At 32.5% G+C, this 6,544-nt stretch overlaps 1 long non-coding RNA gene across 1 annotated transcript; it reads left to right on the top strand.

Annotated features, from left to right (window-relative positions):
• Positions 1 to 391: 391 nt before the first annotated feature.
• On the top strand, positions 392 to 2,125 carry LOC110912462. Its single transcript, XR_002577941.2, has 2 exons — positions 392 to 931; positions 1,300 to 2,125. It is a non-coding gene; the product is annotated as an uncharacterized LOC110912462 (long non-coding RNA).
• Positions 2,126 to 6,544: the final 4,419 nt, after the last annotated feature.

Here is a 6,544-nt window from a genome sequence, read left to right as displayed (position 1 = left end):
TGTGTATATATATATATAAAAGCACTCGCACTTCACGGCTGCAACGCACGGAAAACCCCGATGATAAACAGGAAACCCTATAAATAATCATACAACAATTTAAACTTTTTTTAAGTTAACGAACGTAGACCAACTCGAGTTGAGATTATGCAAAATTGAGGGTAAAAGCAAAATAGCACTAAGAGGGGTAAAATTGAGATTATGCAAAGTTGAGGGTAAAAAAAGCAAAATAGCACTAAGAGAGTGTAAAATTGATATTATGCAAAGTTGAGGGTAAAAACCAAAATAGCACCAACTTTGCTAAATCTATACCTTATAATAAAACAAAACAATCTTAGGCCACATGGCATATTCTTAAACCATTTATTGCCACATGGCATCTGATTGTTTCTCCACTTCTCCATTTGAGCGGCAATTCACGAATGGAGGTTTTATTCTCTTTTCCCTCACACGCTTCTTTTTCTCATCTATTTTTTCTTACAGTCGTTGTTTCCATAAGTATCTTTCATTCAAACTGCATATTCAAATTTCAAACTCTTAAATCTTCACTTTTGAGATTTTCTTACAATCGTTTTTTCTTCTTAATCAATCCATCATCGCTATCTCTTTCCTCTGTTCGTCACATGATATTTATTATTTAATCAATCGTTGCTTCTCCTTTCAGCCGTGAAAAAACCTAATACCCTGCTTCTTTCCAAATCTGTATTGGTTCCTCTCCTTCAATCTATACCACTTTTGTCTTTTCAGTTTCAAAAAAACCTTAAATCGCAATTGGAATCAAGCAACATGTTAGTTTTCTTCTAAATCTTTAATGTCTATCCTACAAGACGCTGATGGTGGATCGAGTTTTGATAATTTCAGATCAAAGATGGAAAGAAACTTCAGCAAAACAGAGTAATGGTTCCTCAAGCCCTTTAAAATTTTCAATCAGGTTCGTATTTGGGGTTTATTTTCAAAAATTGCTGACTATTCTTTCCAGTTTATATCTTATTCGATGCGTTCTATTGGTATATCAATGCGATTTTACTTTCGGAATAGATGAAAAGTTTAATGTTAGAGAATTTACTTTGAAGTGGAAAACATATTTGATGAGGCATTTTGTTTATTTTTTAAGCTATTGAATGTTCTTATGTTAAATTGATACTGAAACTACTGTTGTTTGAATCTATTTTTGTGACTTGATGGAATAAGCTAACTTTGCTAGCATTTACTTGGTTAATGACAAATTATGATAAGTAATAAATAAATTGATGCTTTATTTTATAACTCTTTGTTTTCTATTTTTCATATTTTGGTCAGAATGTGATGATTGGGAACTGTCAACAGGAGATGCAAATGTGGTGATGCTTTGAAAAGGAGAAATCATTTTCCAAATTGGTTTTTTGTTTCTAACTCTTAGACATGTTTCGCTTTTATAATTTTAATTAAGTTCTAAAAATGGAATTGATGATGACCGAAACATCAAAACAACTGTTTGATATTGGAAGAAGCTGGTTTGAAGAAGAAAAATGATAGATCTGTGTGATTCAGACATTTTGCAAAGTAATAGTCGTTTATGCAGTACAGTTATAATTGTAAGTTTTCAACTTGTAGGTGGATTTGCTTGAAAGAAAAATGGAGGGGTTATTGCAGGGAGTGCTAGATCAAATGGAGAAAAAGTATGGATTTGTCATAGACGGTTCAACTTATACATCAAAACGGATCTATTTGTTCTGGATGGGTTCGGTTTTGTCTCAGCGATGAGGAAATCCGTTCTTGAAACCACCCGTTGATGATTGCTGTTTGGGTTTCGATTTCTTGGTTTCCAAATCTAAGCTTGATCTGATCTCATGTAAATACTAATTGTACCCATGATATTCTTCACATCGCTCAAAGATGCAAAGTCGAAATGAGGTTTAATTAACGATTCTTGCCCTAATGATGGAAAACCTTCACGGATGGATCAGAGTCATCAAGTCACATGGTGGATCTTAAACTCAAGTTGCGTAAGGTTAGTCAAGTTAATCTTCATATCTTATTTAATTTGAACAACTCTTGGATAAACTGCATAATATGAATACATTTTCAAAATTAGTGTAGCTCTTGATGAAGCTTGATTATGAATATGAATGTGACTGTGTGTAAATTAAAGAAGGTAGATAGTTGTAGTAGTTGTTCTGCATCTTAGCCAATTTGTTTTCACAATCATTGCCTAAAGAGAAGTTAAAACTTGCATATTATCACAAAATTCTTATAATGCCCATAAGATGTTTGAGAAAATGCCTCATTGAATTTCAACTCTGGAATTGGTAATTGTTCAAATTTCTTTAGAAAGAAGTGGCACTAACATATTTGGTTTTGGATAAATCAGTGATTAAAATTGTTAACATGTGGTTTGGAAGTTTGTATAACACCAACAAGCTTTCACAAAATGCACTTTTTTTTGTTTAAACAACGCCAGCAAGTGCTTAGTCTAAGATGGTGCCATGGTGGTGTCAGTGTTAGGGGTGAGCATGGGTCGGTTCGGTTTGGTTATTGCCTAAAAACGTAACCATAACCGAACACTTTGGTTATCAAAAAACCATAACCATTCGGTTTAGGTTAATTGGGTTCGGTTAAGTCTTTTTAATCAAGAACTGTGCTTGAAATTAGGCATGCATGCAAAGTGTATTTTAGTCCAAATCCTATAATTCCACTTACCTTCTTATTCTCATAGCCTGTCTTTTGGCTAAAACCAAAAATTGTTTTTCTACCTTTGAAATTGTTACCCAAATTTGCAAATCATTCACCAAAACACATATTACACTAATAAGCCAAGTCATACCTTTTGTAATTTTTATACGAAAGATATACTCATGTAATTATATACAGATTGTTTTAAAAGCTACTCATACAAAACGTATACTCATGTAATTATATACAGATTATTTTAAAAGCTACACACGAATTTACAAATGCCACCCTCATTATTTTAATTTTTTTATATTTTTTTACATAATAAGCCTCATCTTAAATAGGTTTCATAGTTAGTTATCATTCACACATCTCATCTGGGATAAGTTGGCATATCGTCCTCAAAAGTGTCTTTTAATCATTTTCCATTGTTTACTTTAAAAATAAATATTTATATAAATTTAAAAAATATAAATTTAATCTAGCATTTTAACATAATTCTTTGAGCTTTTGAAAGCATAGAAAGCATATAATTACTTCGAAAATTGTGCACTTGACAACATTATGACGTTCGACGAAATAGATAGCTGCAACAACTGTATATCTTGCCAGTTGGATGCTAGATCAGTCGTTCCACTATGGGGAGTTTTCTGTAATCTTTCAACCCAAAATGAACAGGCTGGTTCATGGGTCACGGGTCAAAACTGATACATTAAAAATTGCTCTAATTTGTTTCTTAAAAAGACATGTTTGAGTTTACACATATGTAAGTAAAGTTTTATATGAACTAATATGAATTTAAATAACAATTTAGATATAGAAGTTTATATAAACTTGATGTCAAATCAAAAGATGAAAACCATGACCTTTCGTTGATCTATTAAAGGTCCGCCGGTATGTAACCTATTTTTGGAGAGGGAAGTGATCACTCTGTTCGGTTTTGGGTTTGTACCGGTTAGAGTCGTGTATTGTTTGTTTGGGACCTGTTTCAACCCTTAGACGTGAAGCCTAAGCTTGGAAAGGCCTAGAACAAAAGTGATGATCTACATGGGCTTCAATGCCAGTAGATATTATATGTTTGTGTTAAGCCACCCGCGAAATTCGCGGGATCTTAGGCTAGTAAGATATATAAAACAGAGGGTTAGGATATAATAGATAGTTTTTTTTTTTTTTTTTTTTTTTTTTTTTTTTTTTTTGCTAGGAAGGCTAGGAAGTAATCTTGACCATCAATTGATTTAATCTAGGGCTACGATTAAATGAGTTAAATTGAAGGAAAAAAAGAGACGTGTGGGTTTGTGTAAGGGCAATCTAGTCACTCCAGGGCAATAGTTTCTCTCTCCTCTAATTCCCCTCCATTTTTTTAAATTTAATAACTCTTTCATACGATATTATTTATTTATAAAAAATGCACAAAAAAACGAGCGTTTTTTTATCTTTAAAACGAGTATACTATTGCTATATTTCGAAAAAAATTTCGAAAACCCAGTTGCGTAAGACGCAATGGAAAAAAAACATAAAAAAATGACTTTTTTTTTTTCTAAAACGCAATGCACCAAAAACACAAAAAAAATGTCTTATTTCTAAAACGCAATGGTCAGAAAACACTTTGCGTAAAACGCAATGGAAAAAAAACGTAAAAAAATGACTTTTTTTTTCTAAAACGCAATGCACCAAAAACACAAAAAAATGTCTTATTTATAAAACGCAATGGTCAGAAAACACAAAAAAAAAATATCTTATTTCTAAAACGCAATGGTCTAAAAACACAAAAGAAAGTCTTATTTCTAAAACGCAATGGCCTAAAAACACAAAAGAAAGTGTTCTTTCTAAAACGCAATGGACTGAAAACACATAAAAATGTGTTTTACCTAAAACGCAATGGACTAAAAACACTTCAAAAATGTGTTTTTCTAAAACGCAATAGACCAAAAAACACATAAAATGTCTTTTTTTTCTAAAACGCAATAGCATAAACCCACAAATTAAAATCATTGTTGCGTTTTACGAAATCATTATTGCGTTTTACATTATATAGTTAAAATAATTGTTGCGTTTTACGAAACATAAACCCACAAATTAAAATGGAACCAGATGAAAAGCACTAACAGTAACAAACTGGAATTTTATTTTTGCTACATGAAAAAAATCACAATTGTTCAAAAATTCCATATGTACCTATTTCTTAAAAAAAATGAAATGCATAAACCCTCTTTGCAGATAGTCATGGTATCGACAATATCTTCCTTTTAACTTTCTAGAAAAGAACAGATATCCCCGAAAAGAGACGACGGCGGCAACGGTGGTTTAGGAGTTAAAACGCAACATCATCGTTCTCACATAAACTTCTGGCACTGGGTCCGACGGCGACGACGACTTTGACGACGGCTTCACCTTTCTAAGATCGAAACTCGGTGGTTCCATTTGAGTTAACTCGCGGTGATCGAAGATTGAAATCGAGCTTATATTCGAATTCGAACCAAATCAGTAACAATTATTACATAGAAGGAGAAGCTCAAGTGGAGGTTGGTGGTGGTTGTATGGAGGTACAACGGCAAGTGGTGGTTGTGCCGCTTCCGATGGTGGAGGGGTGGGTGGTGGAGTGGTGATGGTGGTGTGAAGGTGGAGGTAGGATGAACTGATTTGGGTTTTCTTAGATCTAGGTTATATGATTAATTTGTGTTTGATTAAAATGGCCCTCTTATGTTTTTTTTTATCTTTGCCATGTGTCACTTTATTATTGCTGCCTATACTTTCTATCGAAAACAAACTTCCTATTTCATCATCACCCATAGAATATATACCGGGTGAAATTATATTAAAACAATTTGTTTGATACTGTATTTAGATCAAAGAATATATCAAATACGTATTTTATTAATTTTGACTTCGACTTTCTTATTTAACTTGTTATAACAAAACTAAATCTCATCTTAATTTTATTAATTTTGACTTCGACTTTCTTATTAAACTTGTTATACAAAACTAACTCTCATTTTAAGCAAAAAGATAATTGAATTAATTTCTTTATACACTTAATTACAATAAATAATATTAAAACTTGATACATTTAGAAATCCTTGAAAGAATACATAGACTAAAATAGATCTCAAAAGGCATTGAAAGGGTCTATGGACGGTGATGCATTATGTTTGATTTAGAAGAGGGAAATAAATCGTTTAGGGGTGCTCATCATGTCGTGTGATCTTATCTCTAGTAAGGAATATTATTTGATTAACATTGTCAAATATCAATTTAGGTATTATTAAAATTTAAATTAATTATTTTCTCCGTCCAAAAATAAATTAAAAAACCATTTCCTAACAAGTGGAAAATAAAAAAGTTTGGACAGATCGATACCCTAAACTTTTAGCCCGAACGGTGTGGGAGCGGCAAAATGGCATGAAGCCTTCCTCCACGCCATAACACCCCCCGTGCAGTGGCTTGGTGGGAGTGATGTGGAGATTTCCATCAGCGTGGGGGCAAAATGTGAGGTTATGTGGCGCGATGTGGTTGGTTGTTATTTAGCTTTATTTTGATTGGTTATTGTTTAATTTTTTTAAACATCACTTTCAAGCCTATTCTCCCCGTGCTTTTTTGCACCCCCCCCCCCCCCTCACGCGCAATAGTCTTAACACAAATTATATATTAGTCATGGAATGTGGCCTTATGAATAACACTTGAAACATCTATGTTGTTTTATAAAAGCATGTGGCGTATTTTCCTTAAATTCTTTTATAAAATCAAAATCAACAAATACAAGTCTGAAAAGGATATCTGGGTTATATTTTAAAATTAATTTTTTTAATAACAATGTCAACAACTATATGTATAAAGAGAAAGAAAGAGCGTGTGCGCCAACAAAAATCTATAAAATAAAAGAACAACGAAAAAA

This window comes from Helianthus annuus, chromosome 15 (assembly GCF_002127325.2).
Source record: "Helianthus annuus cultivar XRQ/B chromosome 15, HanXRQr2.0-SUNRISE, whole genome shotgun sequence".
NCBI classification, from domain to species: Eukaryota; Viridiplantae; Streptophyta; class Magnoliopsida; order Asterales; family Asteraceae; genus Helianthus; species Helianthus annuus.
This window is presented reverse-complemented; position numbering and strand designations above follow the sequence as displayed.